The 12868-nt window shown below is 23.1% G+C and overlaps 1 protein-coding gene and 1 non-coding gene across 3 annotated transcripts in view; both read left to right on the forward strand.

The window, feature by feature from the left end:
• LOC101887582 (leucine-rich repeat-containing G-protein coupled receptor 4) overlaps positions 1 to 12868 on the forward strand; it is a 98541-nt gene that overhangs the window by 1977 nt on the left and 83696 nt on the right. The gene's annotated exons all lie outside the window — the stretch shown is intronic.
• Positions 6835 to 6966, forward strand: TRNAL-CAA (transfer RNA leucine (anticodon CAA)). The gene is made up of 2 exons: positions 6835 to 6872; positions 6922 to 6966. It is a non-coding gene; the product is annotated as a tRNA-Leu (tRNA).

The following is a 12868-nucleotide window of genomic DNA, read 5'->3' on the forward strand; positions in this document are numbered from 1 at the left end:
ATATTTTTTCAAAACAACTAATTAAACGTGGATTTTTTAAAAATATTTTTTCAAAACAACTAATTAAACGTGGATTTTTTAAAAATATTTTTTCAAAACAACTAATGAAACGTGGATTTTTTAAAAATATTTTTTCAAAACAACTAATTAAACGTGGATTTTTTAAAAATATTTTTTCAAAACAACTAATGAAACGTGGATTTTTTAAAAATATTTTTTCAAAACAACTAATTAAACGTGGATTTTTTAAAAATATTTTTTCAAAACAACTAATGAAACGTGGATTTTTTAAAAATATTTTTTCAAAACAACTAATTAAACGTGGATTTTTTAAAAATATTTTTTCAAAACAACTAATTAAACGTGGATTTTTTAAAAATATTTTTTCAAAACAACTAATTAAACGTGGATTTTTTAAAAATATTTTTTCAAAACAACTAATTAAACGTGGATTTTTTAAAAATATTTTTTCAAGGCTATTAATTAAGAGCGGATTTTTTAAAAATATTTTTTCAAGGCTATTAATTAAACGTGGATTTTTTAAAAATATTTTTTCAAAACAACTAATTAAACGTGGATTTTTTAAAAATATTTTTTCAAAACAACTAATTAAACGTGGATTTTTTAAAAATATTTTTTCAAAACAACTAATTAAACGTGGATTTTTTAAAAATATTTTTTCAAGGCTATTAATTAAGAGCGGATTTTTTAAAAATATTTTTTCAAGGCTATTAATTAAACGTGGATTTTTTAAAAATATTTTTTCAAGGCTATTAATTAAACATGGATTTTTACAAAAAAATATTTTTTCAAGGCTATTAATTAAACGTGGATTTTTTAAAAATATTTTTTAAAGGCTATTTATTAAACGTGGATTTTCCAAAAATATGTTTTCAAGGCTATCAATAAACGTGGATATTTTAAAAATATGTTTTCAACGCTATCAATAAACGTGGATTTTTTAAAAATATTTTTTCAAGGCTATTAATTAAACGTGGATTTGTTAAAAATATTTTTTCAAGGCTATTAATTAAACGTGGATATTTTAAAAATATTTTTTCAAGGCTATTAATTAAACCTGGATTTTTTTAGGATATTTTTTTGAGTCCATAAAGAAAAGTGGATTTTTAAAAAAATAGTTTTCATTTGAAATGGTTTTTGAGGCTAAAAATAAACGTGGAGTTTTTTTAAAAATATTTTTGCAAGGCTATCAATTAAACGTGGATTTTTTAAAAATATTTTTGCAAGGCTATCAATTAAACGTGGATTTTTTAAAAATATTTTTTAAAGCTATTTATTAAACGTGGATTTTTTAAAAATATTTTTTAAAGCTATTTATTAAACGTGGATTTTTTAAAAATATTTTTTAAAGCTATTTATTAAACGTGGATTTTTTAAAAATATTTTTTAAAGCTATTTATTAAACGTGGATTTTTTAAAAATATTTTTTAAAGCTATTTATTAAACGTGGATTTTTTAAAAATATTTTTTAAAGCTATTTATTAAACGTGGATTTTTTAAAAATATTTTTTAAAGCTATTTATTAAACGTGGATTTTTTAAAAATATTTTTTAAAGCTATTTATTAAACGTGGATTTTTTAAAAATATTTTTTAAAGCTATTTATTAAACGTGGATTTTTTAAAAATATTTTTTAAAGCTATTTATTAAACGTGGATTTTTTAAAAATATTTTTTAAAGCTATTTATTAAACGTGGATTTTTTAAAAATATTTTTTCAAGGCTATACAATTTTGATAAAATCTTGCCTAATAACATACATTATTCACAAATATAGCCATGGGAATTTGTGTTTCTAATCCAACTCGTATGTTGGTCCACTTCACAGATATAAGACGTTAAATATAGGTGTGTCTGTCAAAAAAGTTTCCCATATGTGTTACACATTCAAGGGTCACATAGAATTTACCTTCCCACATATTTTTTCCCCCAAATTTTCAACCACAAAACTAATGGATTTTGTAGTCTTTTGTTTTAATTACTCAATTAGGTTTTTTTTCTTTGCCTGATTGTCACTTGTTTGTTTTGATTTGTTGCTATAACGACAAACGATTAACAAGCGTTCCCACAATCATAAAAACTCTCTTCAAGACCAAGCCATTAAAATTGCCCAAAAAATTAATTCAAATAAAAAGCAATTTTGTTATTGTGTGTTTCACAGCCATAGTCACTCACTCACGGGCTCACGTTTAAAAGTTTGCGTACAAAACTACTTGACTGACAGACATAGTAGTGCCTGTGCTGTGCGAGCCATTGTAAATCGGCTCGTACATATTTAGAACTGTTAATTGTCTGAAATACAACCGGGCAAAATAAAACACAACCAGCAGCAGCTCCGACAACAACATTTAATGAAGAAACCCAAAAACACCAACAAAAAAAAAACTATAGAAACCCCCCAACAAACTAATTGCCAACATTCGACAATCAGCAGCAACAAGCTCAACTAAAACAGCCAGCAACAACTGCTAACAGCCAACAGCAACGAGCGAGTTGGGGAACGAACATACTCTACTCTAACTAATGACAAACTATTAATTTAAAAATCATTGCGAACAAACAAACAAATAAAAAAACTAAAACACTTCAAAAAGTTTTGTGTGTGTTTTTTTAATCAACGCGAAACAGAAAAGCACACCTCAAACACTCACTCACTCACCTATCATGTTGCATATGACGTCTGCAGGTATGGGAGAGCTCGACACATTTTTAAGGCTATTAATTAAACGTGGATTCTTTAAAAATATTTTTTAAGGCTATTAATTAGACGTGGATTTTTTAAACATATTTTTTCAAGGCTATCAATTAAACGTGGATTTTTTAAAAATATTTTTGCAAGGCTATCAATTAAACGTGGATTTTTTAAAAATATTTTTTCAAGGCTATCAATTAAACGTGGATTTTTTAAAAATATTTTTCAAGGCTATTAATTAAACGTTGATTTTTTAAAAATATTTTTCAAGGCTATTAGTTAAACGTGGATGTTTTAAAAATATTTTTTAAAGGTATTAATTAAACGTGGATTTTTTAAAAATATTTTTCCAAGGTATTAATTAAACGTGGATTTTTTAAAAATATTTTTTAAAGCTATTTATTAAACGTGGATTTTTTAAAAATATTTTTTAAAGCTATTTATTAAACGTGGATTTTTTAAAAATATTTTTTCAAGGCTATTAATTAAGAGCGGATTTTTTAAAAATATTTTTTCAAGGCTATTAATTAAACGTGGATTTTTTAAAAATATTTTTTCAAGGCTATTAATTAAGAGCGGATTTTTTAAAAATATTTTTTCAAGGCTATTAATTAAACGTGGATTTTTTAAAAATATTTTTTCAAGGCTATTAATTAAACATGGATTTTTACAAAAAAATATTTTTTCAAGGCTATTAATTAAACGTGGATTTTTTAAAAATATTTTTTAAAGGCTATTTATTAAACGTGGATTTTCCAAAAATATGTTTTCAAGGCTATCAATAAACGTGGATATTTTAAAAATATGTTTTCAAGGCTATCAATAAACGTGGATATTTTAAAAATATGTTTTCAACGATATCAATAAACGTGGATTTTTTAAAAATATTTTTTCAAGGCTATTAATTAAACGTGGATTTTTTAAAAATATTTTTGCAAGGCTATTAATTAAACGTGGATATTTTAAAAATATTTTTTCAAGGCTATTAATTAAACCTGGATTTTTTTAGGATATTTTTTTGAGTCCATAAAGAAAAGTGGATTTTTAAAAAAATAGTTTTCATTTGAAATGGTTTTTGAGGCTAAAAATAAACGTGGAGTTTTTTTAAAAATATTTTTGCAAGGCTATCAATTAAACGTGGATTTTTTAAAAATATTTTTGCAAGGCTATCAATTAAACGTGGATTTTTTAAAAATATTTTTTAAAGCTATTTATTAAACGTGGATTTTTTAAAAATATTTTTTAAAGCTATTTATTAAACGTGGATTTTTTAAAAATATTTTTTAAAGCTATTTATTAAACGTGGATTTTTTAAAAATATTTTTTAAAGCTATTTATTAAACGTGGATTTTTTAAAAATATTTTTTAAAGCTATTTATTAAACGTGGATTTTTTAAAAATATTTTTTAAAGCTATTTATTAAACGTGGATTTTTTAAAAATATTTTTTAAAGCTATTTATTAAACGTGGATTTTTTAAAAATATTTTTTCAAGGCTATACAATTTTGATAAAATCTTGCCTAATAACATACATTATTCACAAATATAGCCATGGGAATTTGTGTTTCTAATCCAACTCGTATGTTGGTCCACTTCACAGATATAAGACGTTAAATATAGGTGTGTCTGTCAAAAAAGTTTCCCATATGTGTTACACATTCAAGGGTCACATAGAATTTACCTTCCCACATATTTTTTCCCCCAAATTTTCAACCACAAAACTAATGGATTTTGTAGTCTTTTGTTTTAATTACTCAATTAGGTTTTTTTTCTTTGCCTGATTGTCACTTGTTTGTTTTGATTTGTTGCTATAACGACAAACGATTAACAAGCGTTCCCACAATCATAAAAACTCTCTTCAAGACCAAGCCATTAAAATTGCCCAAAAAATTAATTCAAATAAAAAGCAATTTTGTTATTGTGTGTTTATTTATAGCCACGAAAAAATATTTTTAAAAAATCCACGTTTATTTATAACTAATAGCCCTAAAAACATATTTTTAAAAATCCACGTTTATTTATAACTAATAGCCCTAAAAAAATGTTTTTAAAAAATCCACGTTTATTTATAACTAATAGCCCTAAAAACAAATTTTTAAAAAATCCACGTTTATTTATAGCCACGAAAAATTTTCTTTACAAAATCATAATTGTAAAAAATCCACGTTTTATTAATAGCCTTGAAAAAAATATTTTTAAAAAATCCACGTTTATTTATAGCCACGAAAAAATATTTTTAAAAAATCCACGTTTATTTATAGCCACGAAAAATTTTCTTTACAAAATCATGATTTTAAAAAATCCACGTTTTATTAATAGCTTTGAAAAAATATTTTTAAAAAATCCACGTTTATTTATAGCCACGAAAAAATTTCTTTACAAAATCATGATTTTAAAAAATCCACGTTTTATTAATAGCTTTGAAAAAATATTTTTAAAAAATCCACGTTTTATTAATAGCTTTGAAAAAATAATTTTAAAAAATCCACGTTTATTTATAGCCACGAAAAATTTTCTTTACAAAATCATGATTTTAAAAAATCCACGTTTATTTATAGCCACGAAAAATTTTCTTTACAAAATCATGATTTTAAAAAATCCACGTTTTATTAATAGCTTTGAAAAAATATTTTTAAAAAATCCACGTTTATTTATAGCCACGAAAAATTTTCTTTACAAAATCATGATTTTAAAAAATCCACGTTTATTTAAAGCCACGAAAAAATATTTTTAAAAAATCCACGTTTATTTATAGCCACCAAAAAATATTTTTAAAAAATCCACGTTTATTTATAGCAACGAAAAAATATTTTTAAAAAATCCACGTTTATTTATAGCCACGAAAAAATATTTTTAAAAAATCCACGTTTATTTATAGCCACGAAAAAATATTTTTAAAAAATCCACGTTTATTTAAAGCCACGAAAAAATATTTTTAAAAATCCACGTTTATTTAAAGCCACGAAAAAATATTTTTTTAAGAGTCCATGTTTATTTATAGCCTTGAAAAATATTTTTAAAAAAGTCCACGTTTATTTATAGCCTTGAAATAATGTTTTTAAGAAAATCCACGTTTATTGATATCCAATTTTAATTAATAGCCTTGAAAAAATATTTTTTAAAAAATCCACGTTTAATAGCATGAAAAAATACCCGCATAATTAAAAATTTTATTGAGGATTCGAAAAAAAAATTAAAAATTCACGTTTATTGAGGGTTCGAAAAATATTTTTAAAAAATCCACGTTTATTTTTAGCCTTGGAAAAATTTTTTTTAAAAAGCCACGTTTATTGATAACCATGAAAAAATATTTTTTTTTTTTGAAAAAATCACATTTATTTATAGCCATGGAAAAATATTTAAAAATGTTCACGTTCTTTTGACTGTCTTTAAAAAAATATTTTTTAAAAATCCGCTTTTATTGACGGTCCTTAAGAACTATTTTTAAAAAATATACTTTTACTGACGGTTCGTCAAAAAATATTTTAAAATATCCACACTTATTGACGGTCATTGAAAAAATATTTTTAAAAAATCAACGTTTACTGAAGGTCCTTGAAAAAATAATTTTTAAAAAATTCACTTTTTATCATTGAAAAATTCACGAATAAATTTATCTTACAAAAAGTATTTTCAAAAGATTTCCGGTCACTAAAACAACCGGCAAAATGTGTAAATATGTACACATTTCCGACAAGTGTCGTCCCTTTACCTTCCATTTAAAGATAACCTGCCGGAAGATTAAAAAAATTACTATTCCATACAATTTATTTAAAGACAACACAGTACTTGTGTTTTATAATCACAGCAGACCTCTGCATAATCTGCCGGCCGGAATTCCCACATTTAAATCTGCGGACAACATAATAACAACAATGAAGCACAACACCAAATACCCTCGCCCATCGCCACTATCCACGTGCTTCGTTGGCGATTAAGAAGTCCATTCACTTGGGCGTTTAGTTGATTGTGTGTGTTATTATTGTTGTTGTTATTTTATTTCGTTTCTTCTTTTAGTACGCTTGTCAGTCTATAAATAGATTTGTGTGTAAATACGAGTGATTAAAGTTAACTCGTACGGCATGGTATTGAAAACGAGCATTGCTCCATGTGCCTCCAACATGTCAGGATGGCCGAGCGGTCTAAGGCGCCAGACTCAAGTGTAACAACTTGTTCTGTTTCCAAACAGAATTCAAATTCAATGTGAGATTTCTGGTCCTCTCTGAGGGCGTGGGTTCAAATCCCACTCCTGACAAATAATTTTTTATTTTTTTAAACATATTTTTTATATAAATAATTTTAGCATTTTTGGAAGCTATAAATAAACGTGGATTTAAAAAAAATATTTTTTTCGAAAGTATAAATAAACGTGGATTTAAAAAAAAATATTTTTTTCGAAAGTATAAATAAACGTGGATTTAAAAAAAAATATTTTTTCTAGACTTTAAATGAACTTTTTAAAAAAATTTTATTAAACGTGGATTTTTTTAAAAATATGCTTTAAAGGCTATTTATTAAACGTGGATTTTATAAAAATATTTTTTCGAGACTTCAAATGAACGTGGATTTTTGAAAAATATTTTTCGAGACTTCAAATGAACGTGGATTTTATAAAAATATTTTTTCGAGACTTCAAATGAACGTGGATTTTTGAAAAATATTTTTTCGAGACTTCAAATGAACGTGGATTTTATAAAAATATTTTTAAAGGCTACTTATTAAACGTGGATTTTTTAAAAATATTTTCTAAAGGATATTTGTTAAACGTGGATTTTTTAAAATATTTTCTAAAGGATATTTGTTAAACGTGGATTTTTTAAAAATATTTTCTAAAGGATATTTGTTAAACGTGGATTTTTTAAAATATTTTCTAAAGGATATTTGTTAAACGTGGATTTTTTAAAAATATGTTTTCAAGGCTATCAATAAACGTGGATTTTTAAAAAATATTTTTTCAAGGCTAATAATTAAACGTGGATTTTTTAAAAAATATTTTTAAGAGGCTATAAATAAACGTGGATTTTTTAAAAATATTTTTTCCAGCTATTAATCAAACGTCGATTTTTTAAAAATATTTTTTCAAGGCTATAATTTAACTGTGGCATTTATAAAAAATATCTTTTCAAGACTATTAATTAAACGAGGATTTCTTAAAACTATTTTTTCGTGGCTATAATTTAACTGTGGCATTTATAAAAAATATCTTTTCAAGACTATTAATTAAACGAGGATTTCTTAAAACTATTTTTTCGTGGCTATAATTTAACTGTGGCATTTATAAAAAATATCTTTTCAAGACTATTAATTAAACGAGGATTTCTTAAAACTATTTTTCGTGGCCATAAATTAACGTGGATTTTTTTAAATATTTTTTAAGGTTTAAATTAAATGTGGATTTTTTTAAAATATTTTTTAAGGATTAAATTAAATGTGGATTTTTTAAAAATATTTTTTCAGAAGCTATAAATAAACGTGGATTTTTTAAAAATATTTTTTCAGAGGCTAGAAATAAACGTGGATTTTTAAAATATATTTTTTCAAGGCTATTAATTAAACGTGGATTTTTTAAAAATATGGCCTCTAAAAAATATTTTTTAAAAAATCCACGTTTAATTAATAGCCTTGAAAAAATATATTTTAAAAAATCAACGTTTAATTAATAGCCTTGAAAAAATATATTTTAAAAAATCAACGTTTAATTAACAGCCTTGAAAAAATATATTTTAAAAAATCCACGTTTAATTAATAGCCTTGAAAAAATATATTTTAAAAAATCAACGTTTAATTAATAGCCTTGAAAAAATATAGTTTAAAAAATCAACGTGGAATTTTTAAAAATATTTTTTGAGGCCATAGACAAAGGTGGAATTCTTAAAAGTGTTGTTTGAGCCGATTAATAAACGTGGTTTTTTTAAAAAATATTTTTTTGAGGCCATAGACAATATTTTTAAGCCGATAAATAAACGTGGAATTTTAAAAAATATTATTTGAGTCGATCAATTAACGAGGATTTTTTAAAAATATTTTTTCAAATCTATTAATTAAACGTGGATTTTTTAAAAATATTTTTTCAAGGCTTTTAGTTAAACGTGGATTTTTTAAAAATAATTTTTCAAGGCTATTAATTAAACGTGGATTTTTTTAAATATTTTTTTCAACTCTATTAATTACACGTGGATTTTAAAAAATAGTTTCTAAAAGATGTAATAAAACCTGGATTTAAAAAAATTTTTTTTTTCAAGGCTATTTATTAAATGTGGACTTTTTTAAAAATATTTTTTTCAAGGCTATTAATTAAACTTGGATTTTTAAAAAATATTTTTTCAAGTCTATTAATTAAACGTGGATTTTTTAAAAATATTTTTTCAAGACTATTAATTAAACGCGGATTTTTTAAAAATATTTTTCCAGAGGCTATAAATAAACGTGGATTTCTTAAAATATATTTTTCCAGAGTCAATAAATAAATGTGGATTTTTTAAAATGTATTTTTCCAGAGGCTATTAATTAAACGTGGATTTTTTAAAATATTTTTTCAAGGCTATTAATTAAACGTGGATTTTTTAAAAATATTTTTTCAAGGCTATTAATTAAACGTGGATTTTTTAAAAATATTTTTTCAAGGCTATTAATTAAACGTGGATTTTTAAAAAATATTTTTTAAGGCTATTAAATAAACGTGGTATTTAAAAAATATTTTTTCGAGACTATAAATAAACGTGGATTTTTTAAAAATATTTTTTCGAGACTATAAATAAGCGTGGATTTTTTAAAAATATTTTTTCGAGACTATAAATAAACGTGGATTTTTTAAAAATATTTTTTCGAGACTATAAATAAACGTGGATTTTTTAAAAATATTTTTTCAAGGCTATTAATTAAACGTGGATTTTTAAAAAATATTTTTTAAGGCTATTAAATAAACGTGGTATTTAAAAAATATTTTTTCGAGACTATAAATAAACGTGGATTTTTTAAAAATATTTTTTCGAGACTATAAATAAGCGTGGCTTTTTTAAAAATATTTTTTCGAGGCAATAAATAAACGTGAATTTTTTAAAAATATTTTTCAATGCTATTAATTAAACGTGGATTTTTTTTTTAAATATTTTATCAAGGCTATTAATTATACATGGATTTTTTAAAAATATTTTGCAATGCTATTAATTAAACGTGGATTTTTTTTGTAAATATTTTATCAAGGCTATTAATTATACATGGATTTTTTAAAAATATTTTTCCGAGGCTATAAATAAACGTGGATTTTTAAAAATATTCTTCCGAGGATATAAATAAACTTGGATTTTTAAAATTATTTTTCCGAGGCTATTAAGTAAACGCGGATTTTTTAAAAATATTTTTTCAAGGCCAATAATTAAACGTGCATTTTTTAAAAATATTTTTCAAGGCTATTAATTAAACGAGCATTTTTTTAAAAAATATTTTTTCAAGGCTATCAATAAACGTGGATTTTTTAAAAAATATTTTTAAGAGGCTATAAATAAACGTGGATTTTTTAAAAAATATTTTTAAGAGGCTATAAATAAACGAGGATTTTTTAAAAAATATTTTTAAGAGGCTATAAATAAACGTGGATTTTTTAAAAAATATTTGTAAGAGGCTATAAATAAACATGGATTTTTTAAAAAATATTTTTAAGAGGCTATAAATAAACGTGGATTTTTTAAAAAATATTTTTAAGAGGCTATAAATAAATGTGGATTTTTTAAAAAATATTTTTAAGAGGCTATAAATAAACGTGGATTTTTTAAAAAATATTTTTAAGAGGCTATAAATAAACGTGGATTTTTTAAAAAATATTTTTAAGAGGCTATAAATAAACGTGGATTTTTTAAAGAATATTTTTAAGAGGCTATAAATAAACGTGGATTTTTTAAAAAATATTTTTAAGAGGCTATAAATAAACGTGGATTTTTTAAAAAATATTTTTAAGAGGCTATTAATAAACGTGGATTTTTAAAAATATGTTTTCAAGGCTATCAATAAACGAGGATTTTTTAAAAAATATTTTTAAGAGGCTATAAATAAACGTGGTTTTTTTAAAAAATATTTTTAAGAGGCTATAAATAAATGTGGATTTTTAAAAAAATATATTTTTTCAAGGCTATTAATAAACGTGGATTTAAAAAAAAAATATTTTTTCAAGGCTATTAAGTAAATGTTGATTTTTTAAAAATATTTTTTAAGGCTATTAATTAAACGTGGATTTTTTTAAATATTTTTCCTAGGCTGTTAATTAGACGTGGATTCTTTAAAATACTTTTTCAAGGCTATTGACTAAACGTGGATTTTTTAAAAATATTTTTCCAAGGCTATTAATTAAACGTGGATTTTAGAAAAATATTTTTCCAAGGCTATTAATTAAACGTGGATTTTTGAAAAATATTTTTCAAGTCTATTTATTAAACGTGGATTTTTTAAAAAATATTTTTTTGAGGCTATTAATTAAACGTGCATTTTTTAAAAATATATTTTCAAGGCTATTAATTAAACGTGGATTTTTTAAAAATATTTTTTCAAGGCTATTAATTAAACGTTAATTTTTTAAAAATATTTTTTCTTAAAAATATTTTTTCAAGGCCATTAATTAAACGTGGATTTTTTAAAAATATTTTTCAAGGCTATTAATTGAACATGGATTTTTTAAAAATATTTTTTCAAGGCTATTAATTAAACATGGATTTTTTAAAAACCATTTTTTTCGGGGCTATTTATTAAACGTGGATTTTTTAAAAATATTTTTCAAGGCTATTAATTAAACGTGGATTTTTTAAAAATATTTTTTCGAGACTATAAATAAACGTGGATTTTTAAAAAATATTTTTCGGAACTAAAAAAGACGTGGAATTTTAAAAAATATTTTTCGGAACTAAAAAAGACGTGGAATTTTAAAAAATATTTTTCGGAACTAAAAAAGACGTGGAATTTTAAAAAATATTTTTCGGAACTAAAAAAGACGTGGATTTTTAAAAAATATTTTTCGAAACTATAAATAAACGTGGAGTTTTTAAAAAATGTTTTTTCGAGACTATAAATAAACGTGGAATTTTTTAAAAAATCTTTTTTCGATACAATGAAAAAACGTGGAGTTTTTAAAAGATATGTTTTCGAGACAATGAAAAAACGTGGATTTTTAAAAAATATTTTTTCGAGGCAATGAAAAAACGTGTATTTTTTAAAAAATATTTTTTTGAGACAATGAATTAACGTAGATTTTTTTTAAATATGTTTCTAAAGCCATAATTAAACGTATATTTTCTAAAAATATTTTTTCGAGACTAAAAATAAATTTGGATTTTTAAAGATTTTTTTTTTTAAAAACTACAAATAAACGTAGATTTTTTAAAAATATTTTTCAAGTCTATTAATTAAACGTGGATTTTTTAAAAAAATTTTTTCAAGGCTATTAATTAAACGTGGATTTTTAAAAATATTTTTTCAAGGCTATTAATTAAACGTGGATTTTTTAAAAATATTTTTTAAAGGCTATTAATTAACTCGATTTTTTAAAAATATTTTTTTAAGGCTATTAATTAAACGTCGATTTTTTAAAAATATTTTTTCAAGGCTATTAATTAAACGTCGATTTTTTAAAAATATTTTTTAAGGCTATTAATTAAACGTTTTTATTAAATATTTTTTCAAGGCTATTAATTAAGAGCGGATTTTTTAAAAAAAATATTTTTTCACTTGAAATGGTGTTGAAAACTGAATTTTTCTGTTAGCGAGCAAATGAGTCTAGAACGCAACAAAAACGTACATACATCGTTGACAGCGCACACAACAATCACGTTGCGTTACGCGCTACGTCGCACATACTCCAACGGCTATGCTCAACGTTTCGCCTTGAAACATTGATTAACGTATGTCACGTTGCCATAAATTATTAATTAAATTTGCCACTACTGGGTGCTTTTTGCTGTCATTCGCTGTTGCTGTTCACTTTTCGTAGTTTGTCGTAGTTTGTTTGAATTACTAAAAAAAGCTACAGCAAGTGAAGAATTGCAAAAGGCGAAAAAAGACAAATGTTTTAGATAAATATATGGATGGATGGATGGTTGAATGGATGGATGTATGGTTTTTCTAGACAGACACCGCGACTGATGTTCAGATGATAGGACGGCAGACAAAAACCA

Source organism: Musca domestica, unplaced genomic scaffold, assembly GCF_030504385.1.
Source record: "Musca domestica strain aabys unplaced genomic scaffold, Musca_domestica.polishedcontigs.V.1.1 62, whole genome shotgun sequence".
In the NCBI taxonomy this organism is placed as follows: Eukaryota; Metazoa; Arthropoda; class Insecta; order Diptera; family Muscidae; genus Musca; species Musca domestica.